Source organism: Ochotona princeps, chromosome 3, assembly GCF_030435755.1.
Source record: "Ochotona princeps isolate mOchPri1 chromosome 3, mOchPri1.hap1, whole genome shotgun sequence".
NCBI classification, from domain to species: domain Eukaryota; kingdom Metazoa; phylum Chordata; class Mammalia; order Lagomorpha; family Ochotonidae; genus Ochotona; species Ochotona princeps.
In genome coordinates this window covers 6,412,910-6,428,218 of record NC_080834.1, presented here as the reverse complement: position 1 = coordinate 6,428,218, position 15,309 = coordinate 6,412,910, and the positions used below count along the sequence as shown (strand labels likewise).

At 39.0% G+C, this 15,309-nt stretch overlaps 1 non-coding gene and 1 pseudogene across 1 annotated transcript; one reads left to right on the top strand and one right to left on the bottom strand.

Annotated features, from left to right (window-relative positions):
* Positions 1–4,008: 4,008 nt before the first annotated feature.
* On the top strand, positions 4,009–4,714 carry LOC101518429 (60S ribosomal protein L7-like; annotated as a pseudogene).
* A 10,287-nt stretch (positions 4,715–15,001) lies between these two features.
* Positions 15,002–15,103, bottom strand: LOC118758960 (U6 spliceosomal RNA). The gene has a single exon (XR_004995903.2). It is a non-coding gene; the product is annotated as a U6 spliceosomal RNA (small nuclear RNA).
* Between the last annotated feature and the right edge of the window lie 206 nt (positions 15,104–15,309).

Sequence of the window (15,309 nt, the reverse complement as noted above, 5' to 3'; positions counted from 1 at the left end):
TTCAAGCATTCAGCTGATGAAGATGTGTGCTTTCTCGGTATCTGTAGTTATTCCTTTTCGCAGTAGGCAGTTCAGCAAATAGTAATTCCCTTCACAGTCACATTAAAGTATTTGTATACACCCTTAATCCCATCTTCTCTTTAGATCTTAGCAAGGTAACACGGAGGCTTTTGAATTTCCCTTCAGCTCCAACTTTACCCAGGTGGGCAGCTAGACAGGTGTGAACAAAATCAAGGGGGTACACAAAACACTAGGGTGTCTCCCGTGGCATCATCTGAGCCAGATTTCCCGAAATGAAGCATCCAAACTATGCTCTTGCCCATGCCACACAGAAAGATCTGCTTGCGATTATCTTCTCCTCTCTCTTTTTAAAGGTTTTATTTATTTCTGTTCGAAAGGCAGATTTATAAAGAGATGGAGAGACAGAGAGAAAGATCTTCCATCCATTGTTCTGCTCCCCAAGTGAGTGATGGCTTGAGTCAGGCTTATCCAAAGCCAGGAGCCAGGATTCAGGATTTTCTACCTGGTCTCTTATGCGGGAGCTGGGTCCCAAGGCCATCTTTGACTGCTTTCCCAGGGCAGAAGCAGGGAGATGGAAGAGCAGTGGAGCAGCCTGGATACAAATTGGCACCCATATGGGATCCTGATGCGTGAAATGCAAGGACTGAGCCATTGAGCCGGGCCTGTATTTATCTTTATATAAACTTCACCTAACTGCAGCATCAAAAGTTGACGTTTCTGTATTTTAATAGGAGAATTTGGAAACGAATGAGATGTGGAGTCATCTAAACTAATGTTATCCTTGAGCAGTAAAGTCAGAGCATCGTTGAGCCCGAAGGGGAGCCACAACTGAAGTTGCTAAAACATATTTTTGCTAATATCTTTACATATTTTTGTGATTCTGTGAAGTTGGGTACTGTGGAAAGGAATGAGAAAAAATTAGCAAATTGCCATTCTACTGTGTTTAATGTAAAGCAATGCCTTTGAGAGAGGCAGTGATCTGTTAACCTAACCTATCAACCTAAGAGGTTTTCCGAGTGAACAGATTTGGTGTTGTATTCAAGGCCCACTTCGTCTTCCCTTCCTTCTCACTGTTTTTCCTTCTTCCTTCTCTTCCTCCTTTTTGTTCCTTCTCTTGGTCCTAATATAACTAAGTCAGAAACTTAAACAATATATGTGCATTCAGTGTGGTTTTAACACTGGGTCAAGCACCTGGGGACTAGGACTTTTGTTGTTTTCATTCTCCTTTGTAATCTCTTTAACTATTTGGCTTTTTTTTTCTTTTGTCTAAATGAAATTTTATTCTATTTGTTTTACTTTTTGTTTTGTTAGTGGTAGATGCCACATAAAGTTTTCAGCAGCATAGATAATTTGCTTAATTATTACATATTAAAATATTATATGAACCTTGAATAGGTAATACTGCTTATACCCTAAAGAGCTTTTTGAAATGAACTTTTTTTAAATTGTCTTTTAAACATTCGATTTAGAGTAAATTCAGTGGATTAGTCTAGAATGGATAAACAATGTTTGACTTGAAATGCCAGGTTACAGATTTAATCAGCTCTTAAAATAAAACCATTTTACATGTTTTTCTGTTCTGGACCACACATTTCACGCTTCTGTTTTGTGTGAAAAATTGCATTGCCTGCAAGCATTTAAATTTCTTCAAGATGTTTGTTTTTTGTTTCTGTTTGGATTTCAACCTTACTTTCTACATCCTAGAATATACTCTTAATAGTAAGCCTTGATTTTCCACTATGAATTTCGGGCAAACCGCTTTTCCTGGACACAGGGCTTAGCCCCCATCTTTTGCCGGAATGTTATGTAGTCAGTTATTTTGCATCCCCTTGCACTCTGTTAAACTAATTCCGTATTTCGTGGTATTTCTACCCCACCCTTCGTTCTCTCTAAGGAAATTAGCACACTGGGGAAATGTTTTATTCAGTGGTAAATCAATCACTATAGCAATGCTCACTGGGTAATTTCATGTGTCCCTTTTCCATAGTTACAGGCTCTGTTTTTGACACAACTTTACATGTTCATTCAATTACTGAGTTACAAGAACAGAAAGTCATTCAGAAAACTGGCTTACAACAAAAGGGCATTTGCTAGTTGATGTGACTGACCGTCTTTCCAGGGATTACACTGGTACAGCTATTCAAGCACAGGCATACGAGATACTCCAATATCTGTCTGGATCTGGTTTCATAGCATAATTGATAAACCTGCAACCCGTGATGTCACCATCCCATGTGGGTGTCACTTAATATCCCAGCTACTGCCTTTCTGATTCAGTTCACTGGTAATTGTCTGGAAAAAAAAAAGACCTGGAAAATGGTCCAAATGTCTGGGCTCTAGCTACCCACTTGTGGGATATGAATGAAGATGTTGGCTCTGCCAGGCACAGTATCGCCATCTTGGCTGTCTTGGAAATGAACCAGCGGATGGAATATATTCTCCCCCTCCCATATATCTGTCTTTCAATCAATGAATTAATTAATTAGAAAAACAGATGCCTTCGTGCTACTTTCATCTCTCAGCTTTGCTCTTCACTGTATTGTTTTCATTCTCAGGTGGGTTCTGTTGGTGACCCCTGGTATTTTTCATTTTATAATCTCATGACTTTAAAAGACCTACCAAAATAAGACCATAGTTAATCAACCCTTCCAGTAGATCTTCTCTTATGCTGTTATGCTGGTCTTACTTATTTCTGGAGTTTATTACTGGCTAAGAAGTTGTGTTACATTAATTGCTCAAAAACAACATCTGGAACCTGGAGGATGAGATGAACACCATATTGGGAAGGGTGATTTTCAAAAAAGATTTCACTATTGCTATTATAAAGAGAGGGGATATATATATATTATATACATATAAAATATAATATATATGTGTATATGTGTGTGTGCGTGTATAAATATGTATATTTTATATACATATAAAATATAATATATATGTATATATGTGTGCGCGTATATGTATGGATATTTTTATACATATAAAATATAATATATATGTTTATATGTGTGTGCGTATATGTATGTATATTTTTATACATATGAAATATAATATATATGTATATATGTGTGTGTGTGTGCGTATCCTCACAAAAGTGTTAGTTCTTTCAGAGTACTCATTCCTCCAAGATAAAATCTGATTACTATATTTAGGTACTCAAAGCTTTGTTCACTATAATTACTGAAATTTTGGTCTAGTTACTGTATCTTTCAGGCAACCCCATATTTGCTTACTTTAGACTGCGCTCCTCATTTCTAACCCAGTCATGTGTTTTCCAGCTCATCTCTCCATGACATGCTGACATCTCACCATTTCTAAAATTTTTTCATTGGTCGACGAAGCTCAGGCTGTCTAGCTTGCCTTTCGCTTCCGAACACTTTGTCATTCATGCTGTTTCTAATGTTCTCATTTTTAAAACTTTTTTTGCACACATATATATGTCTCATAAACATTTGCTGGTTGTATTTTGCATATCAATCCATTGAGAAAGAAGTTAAAATAAAGAAGACCTAATATAAATTACCGAAGGAGTTAAATGAGGCTGAATATTGTAACTTAAAAAAATCCAAACACAAATGTAGCTCAAAAGATCTTAGAAAACAGAATTAAAAATAAGTTTATATCACTACAAAATCAACATTCATACAGTTTACTTTTCATCATACATGTTTCCATGAGCTTTTTGAGGCGCTCTTATATTCTTTGAAAAGCATTGTGTATATTTGTGTGAATCATTCTTTGCAGGTGTTGTGTAGACTCATATTCTCATTCACTGCACCCCACATTTGTTATTTTTTAAAATGAAAGATTGTTCCTTTTATGATTATTTTTTGGACCAGATATACTAGTAATATGTCTAATGTTTGTGCATGAAATACTTGGATATTGAAGAACATTTTTTTCTACTTTTATCATAGAACTCTAACCTTATTCTGTATATCCACATAAAAATATTTTTGATAGCTTTTTACCTCTGGGACCCTGGAGGATGCCAAAGCGATGAAGAAGGTTCCTGCTGTGCCAGAAAGGCTGAAGAGAAAGTGGAGGAATTTCACAGAACTCAAGATCAAGTGCCTGCTAAAGAAGTTTGCTCAGAAGATGCTTTGAAAGGCAAGAAGGAAGCTGATCTATGAAAAAGCGAGGGAGTATCACAAGGAATCCAGGCAGAGGCACAGACCTGAAAATCAGATAGTGAGCATGGCAAGCGAAGCTGGCGACTACCAACCTGCAGAGGCCAGATTGGCATTTGTCATCAGCTTCAGAGGTATCAACGGTGTGAGCCCCACAAAGTCCGCGCAGTGGTGCGACTTCTTTGCCTTCACCAGATCTTCAATGCAGCATTTGTTCAACTCAACAAGGCTTCTATTATTGTGGTGAAGATTGTGGAATCATATATTGGATGAGGCTACTCGAATCTGAAGTGAGTGATCTACAAGCGGGGCTCTCGCAAAATCAGTAAGAAGCTAATTGCCCTGACGGATAACATCCCGATAGCCCATTCTCTTGGTCTATACAGCATCATCTGCATGGAGAATCTGATTCACCAAGTCTATACTGCTGGAAGCCACTTCAAAAAGCAAATGACTTCCTATGACTTTTCAAATTATCTGTTCCCCGAGGTGGGATGAAGAAACTGACATCTATTTTAGAGGGTGGAGATGTTGGCAACAGGGCTGACTTACTAGAAGGATGAACTAAGGAGTCTCTTACGGTATTTTTATAATCTGGTAAGATAACAAACAACAACTCCACTGAAATTGGAATAACTATTGTATTGGTGACGTCTGTTAGCCTTCCTTGCTTTCCCTTTACTAATGTGGCAAATATTAATGCTTGATAGAATTGAACCAAAACAGTCTCATATGAAAAAAAAACATATGCATTAGAAATTTCCTTTTTAGATTTTCAAGCCTCATTCTTAACATAAATCCCCAAGCACCCAAATAGTTAGGGTTAAGCCAGGTTGAAACCAGAACTCCAGAACTCTATGTAGGTCTCCCACTTAAGTGGAAGGAATTAAAGCACTCAAACTACCACCTGTTGCTTTCAAAGAACATCGTTAAGAAACTTGAGCCTGACCGAGGTGGTCAGGACCCAAAGCAGACAGCCACTATGGAATGTAGTTATCCCAAGAGCCAGCCTAACCTAAGGCACTACAATGCCGGCCCCCAAATGGGTATGATAATGTATCGTCTGCCATTTTATTGTGTAAAGATAGTTATTGACCTAGCTTCATACATGACTGCAATTGGAGGCAGGGTCTTTAAAGAGTTCATGAAGATGTTGAGAGCTCAAAAGAAGACCTTCTTCCAATAGAACTGATGTCTTTATATGAAGAGGAAGAAAAATTAGATGTGTGCACATACAGAAGAAAGGGCATTTGAAGTGACGCAGCAAGAAGACAAGCTGCGCTGTCTTTCAAGCCAAGAAAACAGAGCTCAGGAGAATCCAATCCTGTTAACCTTTGCTCTCGGACTTTCAACTTTCAGAAGCAAGAAAAAATTATGTTGTTTAAATGACCAAGTCTGAGCTAATCTTTTATGAAAGTGCTCTGGCACACAGAAAGTGCAGTTGGCATGTAGAATGGAGTATGTCTGTCCTATTTTTTTCAAATCGTATTAGTCTACACCCACTTTTTAAAACTTTCAATAAGATTATGTAAGTTAAAATTGAATGTGTGCTATATTTCACTTGAGGCTTCACTATTTTTTCACTGAATCTAACTTCCTAGAAAAGATTTATTTATGTTTATTGGAAAGTTATATATACAGAGAGGAGGAGAGAAAGAGAAGAAAGATCTTCCATCCGATGATTCACTCCCTAAGTAGCCACAACGGCCAGAGCTCTGCTGATTCAAAGCCAGGAACTTCCTCTGGGTCTCCAACACGAGTGCAGAGTTCCAAAGCTTGGGCCGTCCATGACTGCTTTCCCAGGCCACAAGCAGGGAGCTGGATTGGAAGCGGGGTTGCCGGGATTAGAACTGGCATCCATAAGTAATCCCAGTGCTTGTAAGGTGAGGATTTTAGCCACTTTGGTCTGCTGTGCCGGACCCTGAAGCTAATGTTTATGGTAAAATGTTATTGAATTCACCTTGTATTTTGTATACCCCTGGTTCGAATTCTGAAAATGATGAAATCTGTGTCAAAATCTTGCTTTAGATTTCCAAGAATATGTTTGGAAACTAGGAAATGATGTTGTAGATCTTGGCTATATTGTGATCCATCTCATTGGGTTGAGTTAGGTTGAGAAAATAGGCATATTGAAGTCACAACAAAGTAGCATAATTCTTAGGAAGGCATAAACAACATTTGGGGCTTGATAGGGTCTATCTCCACTTTGCTGTCTCTCTCTCTTTCTCTCTCTCTGGCTATCTCTATCTCTCAATCTCCCATCTTTCCTGAACAACATATCTAAGTCAGCAGAAGTACTTTTCTGTCCATCAATGTGTTAATGTTTATTGTTTAGAATAGCTAGATGGGGAGATCTTACGGAGTTTTCAGAAATGGCTGTTATTAAAGGGATTGTAAAGACCTTGTATGTGGTTAAATAATGATATGAGTGACCAATACATGAGCTTGTGACTTGGCTACTCAAAGCAATATTTAAGGATTAGAAAATTAATTAGCAAAAGATCTGTTCAATTCCATCATGCAAGTTTAAAAATAGCAACTTAGTGGCAAAATATAGGTTCTGTTATTTGATGACATAGAAATCAAGAGTAGTTGGTTCACTGTTTTATTTTCTTTTTCACATTTATTTTTCTAAATGAACCTATTTAAATCAATAATGTGTATGATTTATAAACTGAGAGTATACAAACAAGAACGTATATAGGCGACATATATATTATGCATATATGTTAATATGTTCTGATTTGAGTGCTTACTGTTCCTCCACACACATAAACAATGCTGCATTGCCTACTCACTTGATGACTGGCATACATTTTAGGAAATCTTTGGTTAAGTTGTTTCATCATTGTGTGAGTATCATAGATTGTGGTCAAACTAAGGCCACTACAGTGACACTAAGTAATGCAGTCTGATGACAAAACCATTATACTCAATATGTGGCTGAATGAAACACCATTACTTTGCATACAGGCACAATTGCAAGAGGGATTCAACACAATACAATCTTTGTATGAAATTGTGAGCCTCCCCCATCCCATCTTGCAAAGCAACGCACAGGGCACCGTCAAACTTACAAATATTTTGGCAGATATTCCACTGAATATAATATATATAATATATATAATATATTCCACTGAATCTAATATAAACAGAGGGAGGGTGGGTAGGATGAGAAGTGTTATGATGTTCCTAAATCACAATGTGAAATATATGAATTTTTTTCACTTATATTAATATAACAATTTAAAATAAAAAGTCAAATGAGATGAACTATAGCATTAACTTAATACTGGCAAAGGTGGATTGTACTGTAATAGGAAACCAGAGAGCAAACCAGAGCTTCTTTCTCTTTTAAGGCAACAAGGACTTATAGGGGGGTGGACTGACCTCCTCATAGGAGAGAAGACACAGGAGGGAGAGGGAGAGGGAGGGAGAGAAAGGAGAGAGAGACAGGGCAAAGACTTTGATGAATCTGTGGTGCATTTTGTTTGCTCATGGCACGGGGACTGCAAAAGCAACTTCCACTGGGCATTAGTTACAAAGGTCACAGGTAGGGGAGAGGCTCTGAATAGACACTGCTACTTCTGCAGAACTCATGGATAGCATGGACCAATCATGACTTGTTTCTTTGGACGGAGATCACATAACAGAATGGCAAATAGATGCAGACACTCCTTGTGAGAGATGTGGAGTTATTTGGAAATAGTTTCTTTTTAAGGATGCAGAGAGAATGAAGGAGGGAGAGTCTAGTGCTGCCTCTATAATGGTATATTCACTCATATTGTTGTCACACAGGGTCTGAGTCCTACATATTCTGGTTTTCGCATCTCATTTGCTTAACCACGCTCTTCTGAACAGATTACCGGAGATTGCACAAACAGCCCGTGACGACAGAGACAACACAGACAATACAATGTTGCAAACATAAAATAAATGTAAATGTCCTAACCTTTAGAACATTTCTGGGTATACATTAAAACCCCAAAATAAAATACTCAAATTATACCAAAAATAATACATATTCAAATATTTTGCAAAACTCTTGCTTTGATAGTTTTATATAGTATAATTTAACTCATGGGCCCAGCACGGTAGCCTAGCAGTTTAAGTCCTCAACTTGCACATGCCAGGATCATATATGGGCGCCGGTTCTAATCCCTGCAGCCCTGTCTTCCTTCTGGTTTCCTGCTTATGGCCTGGGAAAGCAGTGGAGAACGAGTAAGAGCCATGGGGCCCTGCACCCATGGGGGAGACCTGGAAGAGGCTCCTGGCCCCTGGCTCCTGGCTCCTGGCTTTGGATTGGCACAGCTCTGGCCATTGTGGCTGTTTGGGGAGTGAGTTGGCAGATGGAAGATCTTATTCTCTGTATCTCCTCCTCTCTATATATCTGACTTTACAATAAAATTAAATAAATCTTTAAAAAATTTTAATTCAATGATGGAAGCCTGGTATACTGATTAAGCAGGAGTCTCGCATACATTTGCTGTTACAAATGGATTCACTCTCCTCACCACCCACAGGAATTCCTACAATTACTTATTCTTTTTTAAGTAACAAAGCAATCTAAATTAAATGAGATAAGGAATTTTTAAAAATACACATTCATAGTTCATTTCATGTAATTTAAAGAGAATGTTAGGAAGCAAGGCCCAGGCTCCAGGAACATTGAAGACCTTGTAAATCGCTGAAGGACCAGGATATTATAGTCATGTATAAAAATTGTTTTCATAGCTCTGGTCATACTTCACAACTTAATAATCTTAGTTATAAATTTAAATTGCTTCTGAAATTAACAGGTTGCATTTGCTTTGTTTAAAGTTTTAACTTGAACCTCAAAATGTATTTTAAAATTTCCCATCATTCTGGGCCCAGGGACATAGCACAATAGTTACATTCCTCACTGTGAACATGCCAGGATCCCATATGGATGCCAGTTCTAAGCCTGGCAGCTCCATTTCCCCTCCAGTTCCCTGCTTGTGGCCTGGGAAAACAGTCGAGGACGGCCCATAGCTTTAGGACCCTGCACCCATGTGGGAGACCCGGAAAGAAGTTCCTGGCTCCTGGCTTCAGATTGGCACAATACTGGCCGTTGTGGTCACTTGGGGAGTGAATCATTGAACAGAAGATCTTCCTCTCTGTCTATCTTCCTCTCTGTACATCTGCTTTTTCAATAAAATAAAGAAATCTTTAAAAAAGTTCCCATCATTCAGCTTTTTAAAAAGATTAATTTATTTGATGGAAAGAGTGACAAGGAGAGAGATGCTTTGAGATGGAGATCTTCCATCTGTTGGTTCACTCCCCAAAAGCCTTGACATCTGAGACTGGTTCAGCCCAAAGCCAGGAGCCCAGAATTTGATTAAAGTCTCCCATGTGCATGGCAGGGCCCAAGTACCATCCACTGTTGGGTCAGAAGAAAAGCTGCTGGATATCTAGCTGATCTTCTGCTATGAGGTAAGAGCATAGCAAACACCCACTTCACCTCATGTGTCAGAGCACTGGCTCCTATCACTGCATGTTTGTACAGATTATGGTTCCAGGCACTTGATCTAGGCTCACATCACCCTGCGGGTTTTTGGGCATTATCTGCTTCCTTTTACATATGTAAGTTCATTTTACATCATCTGCCTCCCCATTCTGGGAATCTTGATGATGTCACTGTAGGAGCCTGCTAAGGAGGCTAAGTGTGTATGTGGTCACTAAGTGCTTTCTGAATGTTGTTTGATGTTGTTCCATAGCTCTACTTAGGTTTCCAGCAGTTCAGCACTTACATGGTGATAGGTCATGATGTAGTACCATCTCTTCACTGATAATATGTTATCATCTATGATCAAATGTTTGTGTTTGATAACACAGTAAGCCTCTGTAAAATACCTTCATTCCTGATGAATGGGATAAAATGGTTGTCTGTGCAGCTGGCAGAAATTAGTGTTTTGTTCTCAAAGCTTCTAAGTCAACAGATTGTAGTGAATGCCAGAGCTGATAGCATTCTCCAAACTGTTTCTGGCATGATGAAAATTAAGAGGACGGTCACCACACTGACACTAGGTTGCTCAGGAAAGAAACCAGTTCTGTACAGCAGAGGAACTATTTGCACCTTATCGAGATTATCCAGGAGAAAGAAACAGTGTGCATTCTCTACTGCCAGTCACAGATGATGGAACAAGTATAATTGTTCAGCTCTGCTTTTAAATTTTGTCCACTTGAAATGCCAAGAGAACTGGAGAACACTAGGAGAAGAAGCAGGAGGAGAGGCATGAGATATCTTTCCTCTGCAGGGGGACTGGGCCCAGTTGATTCCAGGAGCATGGAACTCCCCAGTATGCATGGGAGAGACCCAGGTGACTGAACCATCACCTGCTGCAACCAGAGTGCACATGAGCAGGAAACTGTAATTGCGAACCATGCCAGAGCTCAAATCCAGACACTGTTATGAGATGCAACAATCCCAAGAACATCCTAACTGCTGTGTCAAATACCCATTACTCATTTGTTATTTTGTTTTTCCAGATCATGGCTCTTTGGAGTGTGAGTTTCAAGTTCCTGCCGATAATTGGTAGTGTCTATTTCACTTCTCCTCAAATCTGGGCTGAAGATGACTTAGGCAGGCAATAGAAAAAAAATGTTATGCCAGCTCCAATTCAAAGTCTTAAAGAAGTCCTGCATGTTTCAAGTCAGTCGTTTTGAGCCTGCCTCTGCCCATGGGCCACAGCAGGCTAACCTACGTGAGTGAGGCACCTCCTCAGCCAAGGTAATGCCAGTTCAGTTTTCCCAGCAATGGCACAGTCATGAAATGGACCCCAGATAATAAGAAATCCACCTCATGCAGTTAATGCCTGAGAAGGGAAAGAAAGCTAAGAATTCCAAAGTCAAGCTGAGACTAAATTTCTAACCTAGGGAATCGTGGCTAAATTGGTATCTGTTGTTGTAAGCCAACTTCTAAATGGATTGTTAAACAGATTAGTTAATGCTGTTCTATTGTGGTATTCCTGAGAGCTTGGCATGTTTGATTACATACCTGTCTTAGAATGTGTTTTGCTTTATACCCAGGGACAGCTATGTCCTCTCATACTTACTTTGCAAATTGAATGTAAAAGATTTATTTTATTTATTTGAGTGATGGAATTACACACACAGAGAGATAGAGAGAATCCTCCATCCACGGTTCATTCCTTAAATTATTGCAAAGCTCAGGGCTGGGACAAGATACACAAGCTGCTGCTTGGTCTCCCATGTGCTGACTGGGCTGAAGCCCTTGGGCCGTGCTCTGCTTACTTTCCCAAGCGTATTAGCAGGGAGCTGGATAGGAAGTAGAGCCTTTAAATGGTGCCCACATGGGATGCCGGTGTCACAAATGACTTTCCTGCTACATCACAATGATGGCCCCTGAAATTGAATTTTTTAGAGATTTTTATTTCATATTTCAGCTATATTCTCCACAAGGATAGTTAAAGAAAAGAAAGAAGGATGATGAATTAATTTCTCTCTAAAATCCTCTTACTGATGCCTTATACTTCTGTAGCTTAGTTCTCTTACTTCTGAAGCCACTTTCCGAATAAATGTTGTGCTTGCATGTTTCATTTTTTTATAAGCGCAACATCAAATATTCAAGATATGTAGTACACAAACAAACATCATAGCTGCAGTGACAAAATATCTGAAGATTTAGGGAAGCATAAAGTCAGCAACATTGCCAGCCTGGAATTTCAGATGAATTCCCACGCTGTAATCTTACCACGAATTATAACATTAATTGTTTAGAAGGAGGAGGAAGGAAAAGAGAAGTAGGAGTTAAAAATACAAAGCAGGTAAATGTAAGATCCTTGGGATGCTGGTGAGCTGGTTCCCACTGGCCCATTCCTTATGGGGTTGAGAATCTCTAGTTTCTAAGAAGAGAGCTAACGTTTTCTGCCAGTTGTCTCTCTGGTATTGGCACATTATGTAGCCACTGTAAGAGAGAATTTCATTATATTGCTATAAGCAACTTGATCGTCTACGTTCTGTTTGATTACGTGACATGGATCTTAGAACAGGGATTTGATAGCCCATGTAGAACATTTTGAATTTGCAAAAAATATAATATCCATACCTCTGACAGTTTTGAACTATATGCTACTTGGACCTATGTTGTCTTCTGACTAATGGTTTGAGTTAAATGATTGGTTATTTTAAAAACTGTGCAGGCCTGGTGTGGTAGCCTAGTGACTAAAGCCCTCGCCTTGCATGCACCAGGATCCCACATGGGCTTCGGTTCCTGTCTAGGTTGCTCTGCCTCCCATCTGGCTCCCTCTATGTGGTCCAGTAGAGGACGGCTCAAAACCTGTGTGATGGACCCAGAAGAAGCTCCTGGCTTCAGATCAGCTCAGCTCTGGCTGTTGCGACCACCTGGGGAGTGAATTTATGGATAGAAATTCTTTCTGTCTCTCCTTCTCTCTGTATATCTGACTTTCCAATAAAAACAAACAAACAAACTGTGCTAGTTGATTGTAGCCCCTTGGTTATTCGTGCTAATAAACCTGATAAATCTGGTGAGGAAATTTGCCCAGTAGTTTGACACCTATTTTCTCTAATAAGAAACATGTATCATTTCTTATTAGGGTTGCAGATAAATTCTTCACACTCTTTTTTTAGCACACCATTCTCAGATTGGCTTTACATATATATGCATATATAATCTTCTGGTTTAGGAAAAGGAGGTCTATTATGATTAAATAGACTATTACATTACGATTAAAATAGACTGTAGGGTTACTGACATTAACCCTACAATGATAATGCTTATAGTGATGACATTAGCTAACTACCCATTTCCTACCTTGTGTGTACAAAAAAGGTGATGAATTTAGTTTTAAGATGGGAAACAATGGAAAATTTCAAGAATGGTATGAAAAAGAGATAGCATTTGGCTTGAGCTTTGAGGAATAATATTTTGCCAGAGAATGGAGAAATAGCATTTTACAGAGAGTTAACAAGATATGCATAACTTCAAAGAAATGAAAAATGCATGATTTTGCCACAGAAATCTAAGTAACTTTGGCATCTGCAGGACTGACAGATGGTGGAGGACGAAGGGCATTGTTGCTGAATAGGATGGTATAGCCAATCTGGACAATTTGCTGAGAACTGTGGGCCTTAGAGAAATGAGGACTCTCCCAGGTCTGTTGCCATGGAGCAAGGCAGTGAGGCAAACTGAGCGGCAAGACAGAAGATGAGTTAAGGCACAGTGAGGAGTATTAAAAGCTCAGAGAATCATGTGTGTCTTTACTTTTTAGAAGTTTGTGTTTTGAATTTATTTGAGAAGAAGGAATGGGGGGAAGGAGGAGGAGGAAGATGGTGAGGAGGAGATAAAAGTGCTTCTATCCAACCCATACTGTATTTTTGTTTGTTTGTTTTGCCTGCATCCTATGTGTTTTGATGTTTTTTTAATTTCAGTTTTGTTTATTACAAACAATTTATTTTCTCTTGTCAAATTCATCACTGGCTCATGGATTACATGGTGGCATCATTTTTCCCAAGAGACTTTTGTGATTCCTTTTTTGTCATTCATGTGTTGGTTACTCAGTGGCATGTTTTTCATGGTGCTGTAATTTGTTCTTGATGTTGTTGCCTGTTCTAAGTCATACCATTTGTTGACCTGGTTTCATGACTTCTCAATTATAGAAATGTATAGGGATGGAGTACTAGGGTCTACCATATCCAGATGTGGGGGAATAATGGAACATGCATCCTTGCTTCCCGCCAAAAGATGGATTCCCAATGAAACTGTTGGACACATGTAGACAATGGGATACTGGACTGTCTGATATTGTCTGTACCAACAATGTGGGGGTGCACTTAAATAAGAGACTGATAGAATTATGATTCCTTATGAAGGACTACACCATTATAATAAAATGGGGGAAATCTGTTGGGGGTGGGAGTTTGGGGGGGAAATTGTGCGACATAATTCAATGTTCAAAATAAAAATATATTAAAAAACAAAGTGCTTCTAACCACTAGCTTGCTTTCAAAATGCCTGGAATGACCAGAATTGGGCCAGTTTGAGTGCAAGAGCCCAGAACTCATTCCAGGTCTCAGTGTAGCAACAGAGAGACAATTACTGCGCCAACTCCACTGCCTCCCAGGAAATGGGCATAGGGAGAACCCTGGAAGACGATGTTGGTGTTCCAAATGGTTGCTTATTGGCGAAGCATGCTCATGTCTATTTTTACTTTTATAAGTGAGTAGAAAAAAAGAATATCACAAGAATATACTGTGCTATGAATTTTGACTATTTACACAAAACCAAACATATTGACATTGTAGTCAGTGACTGGTAGGTGAATATTAATAGTCACTGTTAATTATTAATACTAGCTGTTTGCATAGACACCATTTGGGATGTTTAAATCTCATAGCACAGTACTTGGTTCAAGTCCTGACTACTCCGTCCTTGCAGTACAGCTTCCTGCTGATATACCTGGCAGCTAGCGGCTGGTGACTCAAACCCTGGAGCTCCTGTCACTATGTCTTTCCTTCTCTCTGTGCCTTTGCATCTCCAGTATTGCAAATAACCTTTAAATATTTGCTTTCTTAAGTCCCCCTTTTTCCATGGCTTATTTTTATCTGCTGTATGCTGCAAGGTAGTACAGTTTATCATATCACATCATTTTATCATATAAAACAACTGTGATTTGATATTTAATGACTATACAATTATATAACATCAGATAACAAAAACTGTACAACAATAATATATTTTACAACTTTTATAAATCATCTCAAAATATGTGGGACTGATGAATGGCAATATTGAGTAGACAACTCAGTCACACAGCACTAGGCTGTCACTATGTTCTATTTGTGCACTTTTAAATACGAAACACTTCATGAAATTACATGTTAGCCTTGCACAGGGACTAATCTTCTCCATACCTTTCCAATTTTAGTTTATGTGCTGCCAAAGTGAGCGCTATTATTTAATTTTTTAAACTTATTTGAAAGTCAAAGTAAAAGACACAGAGAAAGAGAAGGTCAGTGGCTTTTCCATTTGCTGGCTCACTCATCAAATGGTTGCAATGACTGGGCTTGGGTAAGGCTGAGGTGGTAAGTTTCTCCCAGGGCTCCTACATGGGTAGGAAGAACTCAAGCACCCAGGCCATCTTTACAGTTTTTCCCA